This window comes from Coptis chinensis, chromosome 9 (assembly GCF_015680905.1).
Source record: "Coptis chinensis isolate HL-2020 chromosome 9, ASM1568090v1, whole genome shotgun sequence".
NCBI classification, from domain to species: domain Eukaryota; kingdom Viridiplantae; phylum Streptophyta; class Magnoliopsida; order Ranunculales; family Ranunculaceae; genus Coptis; species Coptis chinensis.
The window spans coordinates 4,616,023-4,637,171 of record NC_141464.1 but is presented as its reverse complement, the minus strand read 5'-3'; the positions used below and the strand labels follow the sequence as shown (position 1 = coordinate 4,637,171).

The following is a 21,149-nucleotide window of genomic DNA, read 5'->3' as shown; positions in this document are numbered from 1 at the left end:
TCCTAATAATGTTGTTCTTTTTAAATTGTTGATTTCTTAATGAAATTCCTCATAACATATTCTTACATGTTTCTTTTTCAGTATTAGAGTTTGAAAAATGTTATTATCCATGATAGATGATTTGTGTATGACGACCCTTTACTATATTATATATATTCCTCCTATGCTTAATGACCCGGCTTAAGTTGTATATATATATTCCTTTGATAATTTTGGTGGAACTAATATATGTGTAAAATGCCCACCCTCTCTTTTATGGTATTACTAGCATTCTTATTGTCATTTGCTTTCTTGATCGATTTTCTTCCAACAGGATCTTTGCATTCAATAATATAAATCCCCAAGCTCCCACTCATATCCTAATTATTCCGAAAGTTAGGGATGCCGACTTAACAAAACAACTCACTTTCCCCCGACTCAAGGGTGGGATTCAATTTCAGTGTATAAATCAAGGGTTACAATAGTGCCACCAAAGCGTGTGAGTTGGTTTGTACACTCTTTCTTTAGTTTGTAGGAAATCGATTAACCACCTTCTTAACTATGAACTATGGTAAACTCATTAATTTATTCTATTTGTAGCTATCGTTCTCCCTACAGATTTTATGAGGATTCATTTATACCAATACCATCAATTACTATTTCATAAACAAAAAAAAAAAATGGAAGCAATTCGTGTCACAGCACACATACGTAGTGATAATATGCCTACAATTGATTCTTTCAGTTTGTTGATCATGTTGTTTCTTTCAAATGCTTCTCCATTTATAGTCATTCTACAACATTTGATAAGAGATGTAAAGGCTTTGTGGTTGGACGCCTTATCTTTCTTTCTTTCTTTTTTATTATTATTATTATTATAATTAAATTTTATTTGACAATGAACACAACTCCTGACTTGCGGCAAGGATTCGTTTTCAGGGGGTATAAATCGAGGGTCACAATTGCCTCCACGTGAGATTAGGGATATAAATCAAATTCTTAAATGTGAAAACCCTTCGTATCCAAACCTTTCGTTCTCCGAGATTAGAATTTAATTGTGAAAAGCTTCACAACCTTTTGGGTTCTCCTTCCACCTCTCAGTGCTTCGACCATCTCAGGTATATACCAGAACTCCTCTCTCCGATCCCCATATCGCTACTTCTTTCTCAGGTAATCTCCATCTCTCTCTGCGCTTTCAATTATATTCTCATGGCATCATATTTTTTTTACCATAATCTGAAGATTGAGATATTGAGATGTTTTTAACTGTTTAAATTAATATATTTTCATTCGTTTAGCTTCAAATGTTGTTTTTTCAAATAGGAATTTTTCAGGAGTTTGTCTATTTTGTATTGTTTTCTATGAGTTTTATTGCATATTGTTATTAAACAGGTCATTTGTGCACTCTCTACCTTTCTTTCTCACATTGCACTCAGGTACTCTCTCTCTCTCTCTCTATTTCACTATACTTTTTGTACTTCAAGCATGGCTTCTACCTATTGCAAGCAGATCTTACCAATGCTTTATTAAGTATTTCAAATTTTGTCCTATAGACCTAGATCCTTGAACAGCTCACTTGCTCTTTGGCCAGAAAGGTCAATTAGACGCGTTAACAATCCAATGTCCTCGGTGAGGTTTTGCTCAGAGTCTCATTTGCTCTTGCAGGAACTCCAAAGGGTAGAGAATGAAAATCCCTTGGGCAACAATGGTGAGCTTCTATTTTGCCATAAATATGTAAAATTCTACACGTTCTATGCTAATGTTTTGTAACAATGAGTCTCTATGTAAAACGTAGTTTTTGCTGTATCAGGTCAACCATCAACAGAGCGACCGACACCTCAGATGCCAGAGAAAAGAACGTTGCGCGTTGTTCTTGAGATACTGCAGAGGTTAGTATTTATGAACATAAATCCTTGATTAATGAAACTCAAGGTAATACTTGGGCATAGCTCGCTCATGAGAGTATTCTCGCTTCTTGGATTCTTTTTTCGAAAGACACGCGGAGATCTTCATTTGCACCACCGTTGATCCCGTAGAGGTTTGTACTTGATTTATTTTCCCCAATGTCAAAGTTCAATAATATTTATAGCGGACTTCTTGCTTTGGAAGGTTGAGGGATACTATGAGATTATTAAAGAGCCAATGGATTTCATGACTATGAAAGAAAAAAAAATGAGCAAGGAGCTTACAAATCTCTTAGAATCGTGTCTTAGTAGTCCACTCAATCGCGGTTAACATAAATTCCAAGATCTTTACCCTATGCCTCGATTATTAGTCTAATCTGTGATATCTAATTAGTGAAACATGACTCCATATTTTGAGTTTATGGGAGCATAGTTGGACTGTGATTGATTAATTATTTGAATACTTATAGCATGACGTTTTCTTGATATTTGAGAATGCGATGCTTTTCAATGCTCAAAACACCATCTTTTCTTCAAATCATCAGTGCTTGCTTTACTATTTAGTCTCAACAGTTCTTAGTCATTTTTGACAGAGAATGTTGCCTAAAATACCTGCTTACCTTTATTACGAAAACATGCGATGAGTTTTTCAGGCTCAAACTATAGACGAACTGGCTAAGCAGGTGGTTCGAACCCTCAGAACGAAACCTGGAAACCTTGAGTACGAATTCTTGACGAAAAAAAGACATGGCAGAAAGCCCAAATTTGAAACCAGAAGTTTAAATTCTACATTGCAACCTGAGCTTAATATAGTAGGTAGACTGAGTAGAATGACTTCCAATGTCGCATCAAATGGTAAGCCACATTCTTGATATGGTGATTCAAATTTCATCCATGCATATGCTTAAAATTTATCCACGCAACACTTCAAGTACGTCTTATATATTGTTTACTAACTCAAAGTTATATTTGTATAGAAGACTTGCTACTAAAATTTTGGCACAACGTACTTTTTTTTGTGTCACTCTATGACTATCAGCATCTGCCCTCAGTAGACTCCTAGAGAAAAAGTATGCATAGTAATTAGTATGTAGGGTGCAAGTTGAACCATCCAACTGATATTATATCAAATGTAAAAATACCTTTTTTGTTTTTATGTAATCAATGTAATATACTAAAATGCCGTTAGATTTGTTATATAAATTTGACCATGGGATTTTCTATTTTCTATTCTTTTCCTTTACTTTTTCCGGGAAACTAGAGAAGGACAACCGCTGTTCAAGTTACAAGCCTTTTAAATCTTTCCTAAATGAAACCGAGTCATTAATTTCAAAGGAAGCCACTTGCTCCAAATCTATTGTGCGCGTAAGTCTTCTTTATCACTGTGAAAAAAATTTAGTTCCTAAAAGTTTATGGTGATTACATTCTTGAGACTCTACAGATTGACAAAGGAAGGATGGGCGGCTATGGATACAAGGAGAGCCTTATTGCGGCTTTGTGGAAGGTCCGGGTCCGACAGACTAACAAGGTTGCTTTCAAAGAAAAATTCAGGAATGTATAATTCCACCCCCTAACACTGACTTTCAAGCAACACATCACAAGGTCATACGCCCTCAACCTACAACAGATTTGAACTTTCTGGGTGATGATGGGCAGTTGGAATCTGACGACGGATGCCAACAAGCCCGATGCTCAGGTATCGCATGCAAAGTTAGCTTCTTAGGCAAGGCCTCTGAAATTGAGTGCTTCCTCCGCGAGAGAAGATCACATCTCTGGATCAACTTCGTTGCCTTTTCTAGCTACAAGAACATCGAATACCAGCCAAGGTCTCAGCTCTTCTATCCAGGCCAGTAGCTATGGAGTCGTTTTGGCTCAGCAGGCAAGTAGCTCTATTCAGGAAAGGAGACCAACCAGCTCTATCTAGGTACCCTGACCCCTTTGGTTGCTTATAGGTTGAGAGTGGTCCCTCTATTTGAAACCATCGAGGACTTGAGAGGAGCTGGTTCAGTGATCAGAAAGTTGTTAGCAATTGATTGTTATCGGGAGCACATCATAAAAAACCACAATGGACAACAAGAGGTACGCATCATAAATAAATGGGATAATTTTGTCTAGGCCATATGAAACTTCAGAACTCCAATCGGGTTATTGTGGACCGGGTAATGGTTGGGTACTCGAGATTCGAAAAGATGTTGACCGCTTCAACTGCAAAGATGGGAACCGTACAAAGCCCAAGAGGACGTTGGGCTACCTGCGCAATGAGTATGGCATCAAAGTAACACTATTCCATGGACGGGAGGAAGTATTGACGTGGTGGTGGACCCACATATCTTGCCATTCAGTCCCAAACCACCTAGTTCTGAATGGTAGGTCCATCATGCGCTTTCGCGAAACTTGGATACTACTAGATAATTCTTTTGCTAGCTAACGCTCAAGAATAGCACAGTCTTACCTTTTTCAAAATCGCTCGCTCATGGTCATTTCATCCTCTTGAATCTATATATAAAAGTTTATAGTAATCGTCAAATGGTTTTTCCAATCTAACGTTACACTCTTCATTAGAACACGCTCAATTAGAAATTTCAGTAACCTTTGTTTAAACATATCTTTTGTCCGACTTCGGTTATAGCCTCTAATCCCCTAGAGAAGAAAATTGGTGTAACATTATGGAAGAAATTTCCAAATTCAGTTGCAACAATTATCGGAGTATTGTATATGACAACCCAGACTTTCTTGCCTACTTTAACTAGGTTACGCCACAAGCCGAGCTTGGTTTCCTCAACATAGGAAGCGCACCAAAGACTAAGCAAGAATTCAACAGAATCCGACATCTTCGCGTGCAATGCCATGGGTATTTGCATGGACACGCACAATATTTGTTCTCCCCGCTTGGCTTGGTGTTGGTGGCCGGCCTAAAGGGTGCATGCGGGGGGATATACTAAAGATTTGCAAGCAATGTACAAAGAATGGCCATTCTTCCAGTCCGCTATAGATCTCATAGAGATGGTACTTGGAAAAAGTGACATCCCTATATCCAGGCATTACGATGAAATGCAAGCTGTCAAACTTTACACGATTTGTACTGCTGTCAAACTTTACACGATTTGTGGATAAAACTGCTTGACCAAGTAACTTATATTTTGTTGCATTTGTTCCCGATTCTCGATGGCTATGCTACTAGCAATATAGGCACAGTTAATAAATTGATATGTGTTACACCTTTGACTACTACTTAGTGCATATATTGTTTTTATCTAACAGTCTAAAATAATGCATTTATTGCGTATGTTTAGGAGTCGTCTATTTTTATTTTGGTGGTCGCTGGTTCTGACTTTGGTACTTTGGTACTTTGGCATACTATTATCAAATATATTCATGGATTGTTACACCTCTCACTTTGCCGCTGACGATGGAGGTATTGGAATCGGCATTGGAAGTAAGTGTTGTTGGTGTTGGGTAATCTTGCCGTTGCTATTTGAAAATCTGCTTCCTCTTTGAAATTGATTTATAGAATAAAAAAAATACGATTGACAATGTGAGAAAAAGTGTAATATATATAGATACTGCTAGCACAATCTTAATAGTAAAATGTGTGTTAGTGAGTGAGATCAAGTGTGATTTGTGCTCAAATTTAATCAATCTTTTTTTTTTTTTTTGGTAAGATTTGAATGTATCGTAGTCTTTTTGAAAAGTTGTCGAAAGCAATTGAATTGTTACATGCCATCAGATTTTACCATTACACACGCACCAAATTGTTGGAACAATGGAGAGGATTTACACTTCTCCAAGATTACTAGCATCTAGCCACCACTAATGATATTCATTGTAGGCATGTTGGGGACTTCGCGACAAATTCATCACTATACAATATTTAATGGATTTTACCATTTAGACATAAGTAAACATAACTTACAAGTATATAGAATCAAAGAATTACTTGGAAAATCACCAAGAGTTACTTGATTAAGATGCAAACAAGTAACGAAACTAAAGAAGATAATGGTCTTTCACATACTGCTATACAACATAGTATTTTGTGAAGAGTACAGAGTTCTCAGTGATGTTCAAGTATTTCCTGATTCAATTTTTTAAATTATTTCCAATAGTTTATTACTATCGTGTTCGGAGGAAGAGGTGTAGCTCTTAAATGTTGTTGCAAAGTTGAAATCTATCCATAGGCAAGTAATTAAGTGTAAAAGCCAATAAAAAAAGTTTTCTTCCTTTGCCTAATTATTGTACTTTGAGATCAATGATTGTTAGGGGGGCTACAATATATAATAACTTTATGGAATCCGTGCCGAAGGCACGGGCATTAACTAGTATATAACATAATAGGATTGGTTTTGGGAAAAACTATGTGGTAGCTGAGATTTTAATCTCATGCCCATCGAGATTAGTATTCTCAAAAAAAAATTTCTATCCATATAACATAATAGGACTGGTCTTACTGCCAGGGTCAATAAGAGTTGTAGTATGATTAGGGAACTCCCTAGAGATTAATTTTGGCCCTCATGGTCGCTATTAGGGGTGGGAAATGGGCGGGCCGGTCCTAGCCTAAACATTTAAACATTTAAAGTTAAAGCGCTTAAAGTCCCCATAGGTAGGGGTCATAAGTCTAAATTTTCAAGCCCCGACCCTACCCTAAGCCCTCTTTTAACAGTTTAGGGCGGGTCGGGCCGGGCCTATATATTTTCTTCTTTTTACTGCATCAGTTTTAAAACTCATTTATATTACAAAAAAATTTCAAAGATTTGCAAACTCAAAGTCCCACCACTTTGAAATTTGAATAACAACCAATCTAGTGATAATTCTTGATAAGTCCAACAATTTAAAATGCATATCCACAATCTAATAAACCAAGTACATAGAGACTCATATTTATATTTCAAAATTACAATTAAAATGCACAAGACACATTTTGGAATGAGCTTTCACTGACATAAATCCGTTATTTCTTATACTCAAATCTCACCAAAATTACATTTAACATTGAAGGACACAAAGACAAATAAGAGTATGGAATGAGTTTTTACTGACGTCAACCTATTTTTCATTAGGCTAGTGCCCGCTGCTCATTATTGTTCTTGGCGACTAGGTTAGACAGGAGTTGTGAGGTGTACATGAGTTGTGAGATAGAAACAATTAGGTTTTTACAAGTTTTATGATATAAGACAAGTTATTAGAAGTACCTATACGGTAAGTGATAAATTACAAAGGACAAATTATTTTAATTGAAAATATGTAACAAGGAGTTTGATAGTTTTAGTTGTGTATTTTATAGTGAAAATTATAACTAGGGTTTGGTTAGGGCTTAGTTAGTTAGGTTAGGGCCTATGTTTGAACCTTAGCCACGACCCTGCCTTTTTAAGCATTAGGGCGAGTCGGCCCCTACCTAAACTAAACTCATGAGGGCTTTAGTTGTAAGGGCTTTATAGGGCTTAGGGTCGGATCGGTTAGGGCCAGATTAGGGTCGTTAGGACCAAATTCCCACCCCTAGTCACTATCCAATCAATTGAATCACGTCCAGGGTTATTGATTTGACATATACTCGGTAGGATTAGTTGTCATGAGATCCGAAGATAAGGTGCCCAATCAAATATAATTTTATTCTTATCGAAAAAAATCAAATATAATCTTATAATTAAGTTAGGGTGATTTTGGACATACCCAACAAAACACTCGGACTCTATAACTAACAATTTTTTTTGTCATACTACAATAACTGCCTAAATCCAATAATATCTCCCCTATATTTTTGGGTACTTCCTATAAAAGAAAAAGAATTTAAAAAAAAAAAAAACAAAATAAGAACCACCTCTTTTTGGTACCGCCTGTTTTGAGGGAAACTTTCTTTTCACACTCTTCTTCTTCATAAACCCAGAGTTCCTCTGAAGCTAAACTATAAAAGAACTCGTCGATGATATTGTAGAAGAAATACATTTGCTGTTTCAAGTCGTATACAATATTCCTTTCTAATTTCTATGTAAACATCTTTCCAATTTTTCCCACCAAGTCATTTTGTGGTGTTTTGATATAACTTGTTTTTTTTCCAGATCTTTTGGGTATTTCCGATATACCTCGAGGCAGTTGCAATTGTTCCCCAATTAGTTTTTCTGCAAAGAAGCAGAAATGTGGATAATCTAACAGGGCAATACGTATTCCTGCTAGTGTACTGTTTTCTCTTTGATTTTGCATATCTGTATGTAATTTAGTGATTATGTTACAATTTATCAATATCAATATTTATATAACCCAGAAGGATTCTGTAGTTTAAGAATTGTCGCAGACGCCAACGGTATTTGTGCTAAGGGTCTTTGTCACATACCTTCTTTTTGGCAAACGTGGGCTCGACTTGACTATATATACCATCCACTTCATGGATGGTTAGTGTATATTGCTTGTAATTGTTGCAGTTTGATTATATCACACTTACTGTGTCTACACTATATTTTCATCCTCAATCCCTTGGCTATACCTTGCCCATGTCTTTTCAAATCCATAATGGGCTGAATTCAGTAAATCTTATTGAATAGAATAATTGAGTTTCAGCAACAAGGGTTGCAACCCACCTGTCTGATGTGTGATCAAGCACAAAAAAAGTTTTTATCTTTTTGGATGAGGTTATAATTGTGTAGTTTATAATTTGGTTCTTCCTTTTCCAAAGTATACATTGTTTTTGTTTAAAAGTATAGGTTATTTATATTAGTTTTATTCTGTTTTCTCCATGTAGAAGTGGCAGCAGGGAAGTCGAAAGTGGGGCTGATTAATAGTGGGAATAAGAAGTTGGTGTTTTTTCACAATGCAACTAAGTATTTTGATTTAGAGGATTTGTTGAGAGCGTTGGCGGAGGTATTAGGGAATGGGCCGGACATTTGGGACGGCGTATAAGGTTGTATTGGAGATTGGGAATATTGTTTGTATGAAGAGGCTGAAGGATGTGACAATTCCATAGCAGGAGTTTAGAGAGAAGATTGAAGTAGTTGGATCAATGGATCACACTAATCTTGTCCCACTTAGAGCTTATTATTACAGCAGGGATGAAAAGCTTCTTGTCTGCGATTACATGCATATGGGAAGCTTGTCGGCACTTTTACACGGTGAGCAACAATCTTTCTTGTTTTGTTTGTCATTTATTTGATTCCTGAAGTACAAGTTCGATTCCAGATTCTCCTGCATATGCTATCAACTTTCTGCTGGCCACAGGTGATGATTTCCCCTTGTTAATAAACCACGGTCCTGGAATCAGTTTGCGCGCTGATCTTTTGTTGTTGTGCCTTAGTGAAAAAATTCCGCAGTTACCCGCTCCTGAAGTTAACCCCATTCCACAGCAGACGTGTTGCATCTTGCTGGTGTCCTTTCCTTCCTCCAGCCACGATAACCAAGTAGCTGCCATGCTTCTGTTGTTATAGCCCCTCAAACTCCGGCCAGCAGTCGTTAATTCTAGAGAATCCTTGCTGGTTTGCCCGTGCCTTGCCGCTATTACTTCTCCTTCGTCCATTCCAAAGTCAACTGCCCAACCCCCTAACAGTCCTTGGCTGTATGTGTTTAGATTTTGCAGTCCCATTTCTGCCTTCTGCCATATGCATAGCTTTGGTTTCTTTTCCTTACATAGTACTCCTGCATTCCAAATGTCTATGAATCGTTGTGTTTCTGATCCTTGTTCCAGCTCTTGTGCAACTATCATTAACTTTATTTTTCTTTCCTCGATTACTAAATCCAACTGATGTGTATAAGCTTTTTTTATTTTCAGCAGTTCTGACATACCTCACCAGATGACTATGAGAAGGGCCGAACATGTTGAGTCATTTATCTTGAGTCAATTAGAATTATTTTTACAGAACTGAGTGCGCCTTTTTTTCTCACACCTATTATTTCATATTATCACCATTTATTTAGCATTTATTCTCAAAAGTTCTGATTGTTATGCTAATTTTTTATTTCCTTCCATTCATCTGACAAGAGGGGGCATAAGCAAAGCAACAAAGATTATTAATTTAAGCGAATATATCTTTGCTGGCATGTTCAAAACTGTCAAATTTTTAGCTGTCAGTTAGTTATCCAGTTTGAGCCAGTACGTGGATCACAAAACTTGTGTTCTTATTGGATGAGGTTGGTAGACAACACTCTCAACTACCATACACTTCACTCTACTAGTTTTGTTAAATAACAGTAGTATATGAAGTTCACATGTTTATTTTTGATTTATAGCTTGAGAACAAATATGAGCGTTACTACCATCAAATGGAGGAATTAGTGTCATCATTTGAGGTGGCAGCAGGCTTAGGACCTGCCAAGTCTTACACTGCATTGGCACTCCAAGCCATGTCAAGGCATTTCTGCAGCTTAAGAGAAGCCATAATCACTCCTATAAGATTAGCAAAAGGTCAATCCTCTCAAGATTTGCCAAGACCTCACAGTGGGCTTTCTCAACTCAGTCTGTTTGATCAGGGTACAAGACGCAATGGAGCATCTCTGCAAGAGCTTGAAATGATTCGAAATCAACGACAGTCATGGAGACCAACAAGAGGACTACCGGAAACTTCTGATGGAATTCTTCGAGCATGGCTTTTTGAACACTTCCTCCACTGTACCCGTAAGTGCTTCCAGCATGCTTTGTCAATTTATGTTGTCTTTTTTTTTGTGCAAGGCTGGCTTGGGGGCTGAAAATAAATAAATGAAAATGAACTTACAAGATAGGAGAAGAAAAAAAAAATATGTTGTCGGCATTTTTCATTTTGTTTATACTCTTGATGGGTTTCTTGCAGTTATCCCAACGACTCTGAGAAGCTAATGTTGGCATCACAGGCAAGCCTGACCAAAAACCAAGTAATTTATTGACATCTCACGACTTAAAAATTTTCTGATGTGTTTGACATTAAACTCATAATGTCACTTCTTAGCAAACAAATTCTCAGTCTCAAGAGATCAATTCAATAGAACTTTTATTGTTTAACATACAATGTGCGTGAGTACTAATCTTTGTTGACGAACTAGCTAGTTCACGACCTTAATTATCTTCTGATAAAATATTCTTCTGAAAATACAGCAATATTATCATCCAAAAGCTTATGATTATTGCTCCATATGATCCAGTTTCACCTAACACTGACGGCATTAACCCAGGTACAACATTTTAGTTGCTAAGTTTAAGCTTCTAAGTCGCGCCTTGTTATGATCTTACATTCCCAAGTTAATTATTTTGTGTTCTATGCACCACAACATTCTGGTAAAAACAATTTGATGCAGCTAAGTGAAGCCTTTCACTGTTTTTATTGGCCAAATATAATGTTTTGTGTTCTTTTTCTCTACAGACTCTTGCTCGAATGTGCTAATTGAGGACTGCTTCATAGTCTCAGGAGATTATTGCATTTCGTTAAAAAGTGGTTGGGATCAATATGGAATTAAAGTAGGAATTCCAACAGAGCATGTAATCATCAGAAGGCTTACTTGCATTTCCCCTGATAGTGCTCTAATAGCTCTAGGCAGTGAAATGTCTGGTGGAGTACAGGATATTAGGATTGAAGACACTGTAGTGATAAATACACAATCTGGAATTCGAATTAAAACTGCAATAGGTAGAGGAGGATATGTTAAAGACATCTTTGTAAGAAACGTGACAATTTCACTATACACGGGAGTCCTTTGTTTTTATTAACTTCATCAAAATAAATGTTTGTTTCCCTGTGTTTGCTATCAATGGATCCATAAGCTCAAAATGGAAAGAGCGCTCACTAGTTGAGAGGTTGATGGTTCGAATCCATCTGGGTCTAATATCATGATACAAGAAAAGGGTGTTTTATCTTTTGAGATGTTTTCCTCACCATTGAACCTCCTCTTTCTTTTGCTCCTTGTGTCGTTATAATGAACTTAGCTAAGAAGAGTGCTTGCTTCTATAGTTTTGTAAGTTTTAGTGCCAGGATTTTGCATGTAAGCATGATCCATGCCACCATATATAGTATGTTTACTGTTACAGAATCCGCTAAAGTAACCCTATTGTTCGATATGACAGAAATGACAAAAAAACATGCAGCAGAAATGACAGAAAAAAACAGGCTGCATACCTACTATTTACTCAAATCTTATATGTAACATCTACGCTAGCTCCCACTCCCAGTAATCTGTCTTTTAAATTTTGCATCTTATCATAAGGCACTCAGAATCACCCTTCAGTCTTCCTTATATTTCAAATAATCAACACTTCACTTCGCTTCCCATCATAGACGACAGAAAAAAGTTAAAGGAGCATCAACAGAAACAACAAAATGGTGAAACGCAGGTCTATCTTCCATAGTAACTACGCAAGTTAAGTATATCTATATTAAGAGATCTTTGTTATGTTGACACTCAAAATCTCATATTGCCAACAACTAAATGAAATATTGCCATAAGCCATAAGCCATAAGCCATACATATTGCCAACAACTAAACCTCAATATTGCCATAAGCCATGTTCTATAATGAAATAAGCACATAGTAATTCTTGAGAAATTACAACTAACTATTTTATTTTTCTATCCAACAACTAAAACTAATCTGGATAAACATATTGTAGGTTCTAGCATATTGGTCGGTGAACCGATCCGCCCACTGTCCCAATTTTTCTTCGAATTTTCCCACACCGCCGCTTCGCCATCTAACAACCAATCTCGCCAAACCGGAGGTAGAGGAGCAATATCCTTTAGCACAACTGGCACAAAATGTCCTTTTTTTATGTGGAAAATGGCAATTATCTGGAACATTTCTTCTAGACCTATCTTCAACGGAAAGTACGTGACAACTAATTGTCGCAGCGCTATGGTGACAAAAACAGAATTAAAAGTACTTGCAACTAAGGAACCCATGTCCGGGAGATCAAGCCATTCTTTCTCATTCATTGTAGAAGACTTGGTACACTCTAAGTTTCTTTTGTGGTTTTCAAACCCGTCATTACCGTACAACTTTGTATAGTAATCTGTATACTACATCAACTCTTCCAGCATAAAACCCCTTACTGTCCGCCATGCTAAATCATCTGTATATCCTAGCAATGTAGCTATGGATCTATAACCACAATGCCCATCCAGGGTTAGCTCAACCAAATCTTTAATCATATTGCAGATCAAAAGATTAAAGTCACGTAAAATATTTTCCCACTTATGCTCGATTTCTTCATCTTTTAGAATTATCTCTGACCTAGTATTTTTTTTCCTGCTTCTCTTCATATTCTCTTCGGCCTTGTTAATGAGTTCTTGAAAGCTAAACGAGTTCAGGATGAACATCTTTATTTAAATCAGGTAGTCCGCACATGTTGGTTAAAGAATTGGGACATGCAGCTGCTTCACCAATGTTAGAATGAACATTTTGGTTGTTGCTTGTTCCTTGAGCAATATTTGTATCACCTTGTTCTTCAAAAAAGAAATGAGTATGAGACAAGTTAAAATGTTATGCAAAAGTGAAATAAGACCAAACCAACCGAAAAAACAAACAAACCGAGATATACAATATTACTACAGAACTCTTAAACTAAACTACATACTCAAAAATAACAAATAATCGATGCCCATTACCAACAAATAATCTACTTACCTAAAAACAGTTTAATATGCAATCGTACACAAGTATATATACATATATGACAAACCTTTCTTGTTTTTGTTTCTCTTTTTTGAAGTCTCTTGTGTTGTGCTTGTGCGCTTCTTTTTAGTTTGCTCCTGTATAACCTGCTCAACATCTTACTAAAATTAATTCAACAAGCTCAACATGGTAGGCTAGATTGTGGTAACCTAATATAACTGGTGGCAAGGGAGCATCATCACTAAGTCTAAGCGGCACATAATGTATGCCATTATTTATATGAGCAACTGAGATAATGAGATTATGCTCCAAGTCTGGTGGAGTTCTCAAAGGAAGGTAAGTTAACGACTGGTTTGGTGCTAGGGTGACAAACACATAATTATAAGCACAAGCAGTTAACCAACCCATGTCAGGAAGTTCAAACCACTCAGTCGGGTTCATCGTCATCGACTTTGTACATTGTAAATTTCAAATTAAGTGTTCGAAAATAGTGAATCCAGACCATTCAATGTACTCTTCTGCATATTCCATCAACTCGACCAACAACCTCTTTCTCACGGTAAACCATCTAGTCTCGTCACCATAGTTCAATAATCTAGCTATGGACCTGTATCCACAGTGTCCATCCCCAAGGACATCCTCACATGAAACAATAAAGTTGTCAAGCAATGGATTCAAATCTTCTAGCAAAGATGTTTGAGCTGGCTTCTTAGGTGGTTTGCCTATTTTTTTAGGTACTTTTTCAATTGCTTGCGTTTCTCCTTGGTTCTTACGTGGTCTGCCTCTCTTCTTCGGAACTTGTTCACTTGCTTTTTTCTCCTCTTGCGTCTGTGCATACTCAAAAGCAGATGGTTCTCTTCTTGTGTCATTCTAATCTTGAGTTGATACTTTCACATGTTTCTTTGAAATTGATGGTCTACCTTTGACATTGAGTTTTTCTTGAGGCTCTTGCATGTGTGTAGTCTTTGGATCAGCAAGCTCTAAACATTTCTTCATCAACATTAGTTTTTGGTGTTCTGGTAAGCAATTGAACTTCTTCTTAATTCCTTCCACCTCAGGTGAAATGTCCAGCGACCCTCTTGGAAGTTCCATTGGCTCAAAATCAAGTTGCCACCAACGACGATCTATGGCCCTCAAGGGTATGTAACCATCACCAAGTTTTACCATATGTACCAATTCATGAGCACATGGAAGACCACAAGTACGCCCACATTCTTTTTCATAAATGCCCACTTTGTTTGAACGTACAAGTTCTTTCGACAACATATCAATCGCCTCCCTAGAGATAAATCCTCTAATCTCACTGTATGCCTTGTCTCAACTATAATGACGCATAATGTTGCGACTAATATTAAATGAAGCTCGTATACCATTGAGCTGATTTTCAAGGAAGTTATCAATCACATCCCAATTTTGGTACAAATTGCCCCGCGAACTCCTCAAATTTCTCTTCAAAGATGAATGTTGGGATTCTACTCTATTGCTAGTGTGAGTGCCGAAGTGCATCACTAAATCAACCCAAGCCACCACAAACTGTTCCTTGTACTTGTTCAACAACTCTTCGACGTACTGTACCACACGTGTCATATGTGCATATTCATTTCTAAACACAACCAAATTTTCATTATAGACATCTTTAGTAAGTGAACTGAATAAATCACAAACCATTTCGTAGAACTTCTGAAACTCATTGTTTTCTTCAAAAGATTTTTTACAGTTAGTAATCACATTGGTCTAAATGTGCTAACGACAAAGGAGGTGTTTAGCCATGGGAAATACACACGCCACAGCATTCATCAATGCCAAGTCTCTGTCAGTCATAATAACTTTCACACTAGATGCCTTGCCTTCCAAAATACTGTATAACATTTCCAAAGCCCAAACAAAATTATCTTCTTTCTCTGAATCTAAATATGCGAAAGCAATAGCAAACGTCTTCATTGTAGACGTAAACCCAACAATTTCTAGCAATGGCAGATTGTGAAGATTAGGCCTATTGGTACAATCAATAATCAATACTTTCGGAAAACACTTGGCCAACTTAATTGATCTCGAATAAGCAAAAAAAAATCTTGCATTCTCCTGTAATCAGGTTCTCTCTATGAGATTTATAGTAATCGCGATCGTCCAACATCTTCAATAATTGTTGCATCTGTGATCTCCCTTGCAATTTTGTAAGACGATGTTTCGCTCGGAAATTATAGATGGTACTTAGGGTTGACAAATTCTCTTGACCGTCTTTCCTTTTCAAAGCATTCAAAATTTCTCTTGGTTTAACGCCAGCCTCAGACATCTCGATCACAATCATTTCTTCATCTCGTGTTAGTCTTCCCACAAAAGAATGGCCTGTAAGATTTTCTGCAAGACGGTGATTATGAGTTCCGCAAACTATTACCACTTTCCATCCCCCTTGATTACGCTGATAACCCTTCAACTTAAATGAACACTTGCAATTTTTCGTTCCTATCTATCGAGGGAGTTTCATGGATAACTTGTATTGATCTATCTTCTTTGGTTTTTGAGGTTTAAAAACACCACCTCTCTCACAAGTTAAAAGCACCCTAGGTCTTCGCCCACTTTCAACGCTATCTGACTTTGCAATGATAACTACAAAACCAATTTCTCTCCCTACCTCTCTGCACCAATCAACAATGTTTTTTCGATTTTCAAATACCTGTAATCATTTTGTTATAGATTGTATTACATCACCATTCGGAAAAACGATATACTAAATTTATTAAAGTGTCTTCAAGTTCTTATTGTTGCAGTTGTAAATGCGTCAGTCGTATCCGGACAAACAAAATTAGAGTTTTCTGTCGGGCTTTCTTGCTCTTCATTTTCTGACTTATAATTCAGTTGAAGCAAAGACAATGCATTTGGTGATGCACTACTAATAGGATGAGACTGTTCAAAATAAAATTTTATCAAAAAAAAAAAATGGTTTAGGTTTCTTATACTCAATATGCACCCAAAAAAAATAGCACTTTATTTAATATTGCAAACAAACTCACATTTTTGTTTGGTGTTTGTATATGTTCATTGTAGTAATCCAAAGTATAATAATCTTTTACGTTCTCCCATTCATCAAAATTTGATTTTTTATTTTTTTCTTTATCCTCATTCGGTTGGTATTTATCCTCATTACTTTGGTATGATTGATTTAAATCAAAAGTTGGTGTTTGTATGTTTATTGATGAGATAAAAGAATAAGAGGTTATTGGAGAAGAAGAAGGAAAAAAAAATCCGCGGTCTTTTTTTTTTTTTGAATCATGTAGAGTAAATGACTTGTTTTAGTCAATAAATATCTTGGGTACATCTAATTAAAAAAAAAAAAGGGTAATTTAAGAAGCTAAATGTGGTCTAAATTTTTATTTTTATTTATTTTTTTAAAGTTGGGGTACGGAAGTGTTTTGTTGGATATGTCCAAGATCACCCTTAACTTAAGTAATAACTATTTCTTATCAAAAAAGAAATTCTATATATATTACAAAAGGCAATTTTTTTTACAAAAGGCCTTTCCACTTACAGAGGAGTAAGCAGGCCACACCATAGGTGTCGGTGACAAACTCGCCTTCATCGATTTAGCACATGATATTGCTGATATTAAGAGGAATGGATGCCATAACAAAGTTTGATAAGTATTATAAAGAGGGTACCACAGAGTTGAATGTTTAGACAAATCAAAACACTCATGTATTGAAGAAGACAGTCGTACTACAGAGAGCAGATTTTAAACGATGTGCTTAGGGGCTTCGATGTGGCATAGCGTATGCCGGAAGGAGAGGAACCACTACCCACTTTAAAATGCTTGTAAGTTTAATATGTAATACGCTGTTTGCATGACTATTAGTATTATGTTTTACCTGGTAGGACTTAAATGATTTTATTCAAGACTTGAAATACTTAATGCTTTTTCAAACCAACTGAGGTTTGTAAAATCTTGATTTTTTTGTTCATTGTCTGCCAGTGTGCATTCTGTTGATCTGAAGATGAATGTGATTCAGTTAATATGATATGAGTTAAACAATCGTGGCATTTCACTGTAACTACTAGATTTACAGTTTGAGCATTCTGTTACTTGGATCATCTAATTTCATTTCTCTTATTCATGTTCACTGACCAAAGCCAAATGATTGCAACTCATGAGATTTTGTTAACAAAGATTCTCATCTATCTAGGTGACTGCACAATACCCATGTTCATCAGTCCATGGTTCAAGAGTTATCTTTACTAGGTCTATCTTTATTTCTTTTTCTTATACCCTTTATATAGGCCCACTTTATTTCAAACCACACATTACAATCTAAATTAAACACCTGACATCTATGAAAATTTAGCCAAATCTGATGCTAAATGAATACGCTTTCTTTATGTTCAATTCATTTTCTTATTTTTATAGAAGGCGCAAATTGGTTAAACTTATAGTAATCAAATTGCTACTAGGTCTAATCCAAATACGTTAGCGTCATGGCTTGAGTTTTGCGTCTAGATCGTTTGTTTTCTAATTAGTCATCTAATTATTATTGCTAATGCTGTGTTGTGTCTTGGACTCCTTATCAAAATCTTATTTTAGAGTCATGGTATGGTCGTATTGAGGAAACTAAGAGTTTCACTCCAGCTTCTTCTGAAACCGCCAAAACTTCCCAAGTTCCTTCGTTACTTCACCCCTATTTTTCCTTTGCCGCATACGCTAAAGAGAGGCACTCCCACAAAAGCACTCCAAGTTCAACTCTTCTTCAGTAACCATCTTCAAACAATGGAGAAAACAGGTACCCTCTTTGTTCTCGATTGATTATAGTGGTTATTTAATCATAGATAATTAGACAGTAACTCAGCCACATTGTGACTGAGCAGAGCAAGTAATTTTGAAGCAATAGGTGAATAGCAATAGTTTTCTAACTTCTCTTCGCTACATCTCTTTAATCAATTGAGGTACGATTACCGTTTATTTTTTAAGTTAAAGGTATAATCATCATGGAACAACAAACATAACTAGAAATTCATAGAGTAAGACTTCGGGAGCAATTGCGCGCTCAAAATGCTGAGAATATTTAGGTATCTTTTTTTACTCATAGCACAGCTTCTCCAATTCTTTTGTACTTTTGTTAGCATCTACAGTCTAAAAACTAACAAACTGATTATGAGTTGTTATTTTTTATATTATTTATCTTATTCCTTATATTGTTTGTTTAAATCAATTTTTGTCACTTTTTGGATGAATGTATTACTATTAGCATTCAGGAAGGAAAAGAAATAACAACAAAAACGATTACAATGTTTCTCAAAATTCAACTTCTTTAGCTCTTTCTCAACATTTCATCTCACAAGGATTAGTACAGTAAACAGAAGTAGAAATTCATAGAGCAAGACTTCGGGAGCAATTCCATGTTCAAAATGTTGAGAATATTGAGGTATCTTTTTTTTTATTCATACCACTTCTCCACTTCTTCTGTACTTTTGTTAGCCTCTATAGTCGAAAAAGTAAAAAAATTGATATCTTGGTAAACTAAGCTATAAAAGACCTATTTCTTTCTACCGTAGTATGAAGAATTTTTCATCTAATTCATGGAATATTAACCATCATGTATTAATAATTGAGAGATAATTGCTACTGGACATGTCATGCTATCAATTTTTTAATACTACGAAGATGTATTGCGAATTCTTATTCTATACATTGTGAAGCAAAGATTTGATATACTATGTTTGTTTTTGTAGTTATCTCATTTGTAAGTTGTTGGTTAAATTATTAATTATGTTTAAAACGGTTTTTGACAATTTTCAGATGCATGTATTAATACTAGCATTCATGTTTTTTTTTTTTTCTAAAAGAAATATTCTTCATTTTATTCCTTATATTGTAAAATATATGTTTGTTTAAATCAATTTTTGACACTTAATTTCTCTATTAGCATTTAGGAAGGAAAAGAAATAACAATAGAAATGTTTCTCAGAATTCTACTTCTTCAACTCTTTCTCAATATACTATCTCACGAGGGTTAGTACCTACTTGGTGATAATTGGCTCAACGTGCTCGCCAAGAAAAGAATCGCATGCAATGAGTATTCACCTCTCCAATGGATGTAGATGCATGTACCTACTCCACGGACAACATTATCTTGGTAGAATGGATGTGCAATGTGGATTCTGTTCTACCCTACATTAGAAAGATAAACAACTATCAAAGTCAACCAAAAACAGACCTTTATTTGGGATGTGTTGTTTACAAGGAAAGATCAAATTGCCTTTGCTTTCTGAACTGCCCCCTGCCTTTAAATCATTGTATGAAGGATCTGATGCCAATCTTTTGAGGTCATTTCGCGGAGCACATTCGGGCATACAATGCGTGTAATGCTTTTACAAGCCTTGGTGTTAATCTGGACATGCGTGTATTGCATGGGCGTGGTCCAATGTCATTTGTTATACACGAAGGACTCTACCATAGAGTCGGATCACTCCTAGCATATCCAAGAAGGGATCCTGTCTATTCACAACTTTACTTTTATGATGGAAATGAGGCTTTGAATCATCGCCTTCGTCGGAATCCTCATTTGTCACGAGACGTCTTAAAAATCATTCAAGACACTCTTATTAAGTATAACGACTTCTACAAGTTCTATAAGAATGCTTTTGAGATTTTAGATTCAAATGGTTCTGCAAACAACAGTACTTCTGTCCGTCTTCATTACACCTCTAGTAGTGACCGACGATGATATAACCTTCCGTCTACAGAGGAAATTGCTGTGGTATTACCAGGTAATGGGAATGAGGTTGATAGCTTGCAAGATATTGTTCTTCGTTTGAGAAGGGGAGGGTTAGAGAGGATAAGTGAGTGTAATCCCACTTATTTGCCACTGCATTATATTCTTCTATTTCCTTGAGGAGAACTCAGTTGGTCTCCTGATTTACGTCATTGGGACGTCATAAATAATCATCCAACAGATGTGCATTTGACCTAGACATAGTACTATGCTTATCGTTTGTTTGATCGCCCGACAGAGTATTCAATGATCTTGTAGGCAGGGCCTTTATGCCAAGAATTTGTTGTTGACGGTTGGGCTTCAACCGAACATAACAAGTTGTGTTATTTAAGAGATCATCAAGCTGAGCTTCGTGCAGAGTTGTATTCAAGATTGATAGATGTTGCAGCACAGGGACTAAATCCAGATCATTTTATTTTGCCATTGTCTCATACAGGGAGTCTAAGGCATATGTATGAGATCTATCAAGATGCAATGGCGATCACACGATACAATAAACATCCGGATGTCTTTGTTACGGTCACTGCAAATCCGAATTGGCCAGAAATTCAAAATGAGCTTAATAGTCACCAGACAGCATCTGATAAACTTGCATTGGTCGCTCGAGTATTTGAGATGAAGCGAAAAGCGATAATGAATGAAATCTTAAAAAATGACGTGTTTGAACTTGCAGTGGCACATGTTTACACCATTGAATTTAAAAAATGCGGCCTCCCACACATGCACGCTCTCATATTCCTTCAACATGAGGATAAGATTCGCACCACTGAACAAGTGGATCGAATAGTTTCTGCTGAGATTCCAGACCCCAGACACTCAACCTGCACTCTTTCAGGCCATTATGAAGTGCATGATTCATGGTCCATGTGGTGTTGAAACCCCATAAGCACCGTGTATGCAAGATGGCAAGTGCAGGTTCCATTATCCATGAGAATTTGTTGAAAAGACAATG

At 36.4% G+C, this 21,149-nt stretch overlaps 1 long non-coding RNA gene across 4 annotated transcripts; it reads left to right on the top strand.

Moving 5' to 3' along the window:
• Positions 1-7,676: 7,676 nt before the first annotated feature.
• Positions 7,677-11,581, top strand: LOC147474494 (uncharacterized). Of its 4 annotated transcripts, none has more exons than XR_015207925.1 (7): positions 7,677-7,866; positions 7,937-8,052; positions 8,617-9,992; positions 10,092-10,476; positions 10,649-10,709; positions 10,930-11,006; positions 11,195-11,581. It is a non-coding gene; the product is annotated as an uncharacterized LOC147474494 (long non-coding RNA). The 4 variants fall into 4 exon arrangements; XR_015207927.1 differs by having other exon boundaries at positions 7,677-8,052; positions 8,617-8,980; positions 9,048-9,992; XR_015207926.1 differs by lacking the exon at positions 7,937-8,052 and having other exon boundaries at positions 8,614-9,992.
• The last annotated feature ends 9,568 nt before the right edge of the window (positions 11,582-21,149 follow it).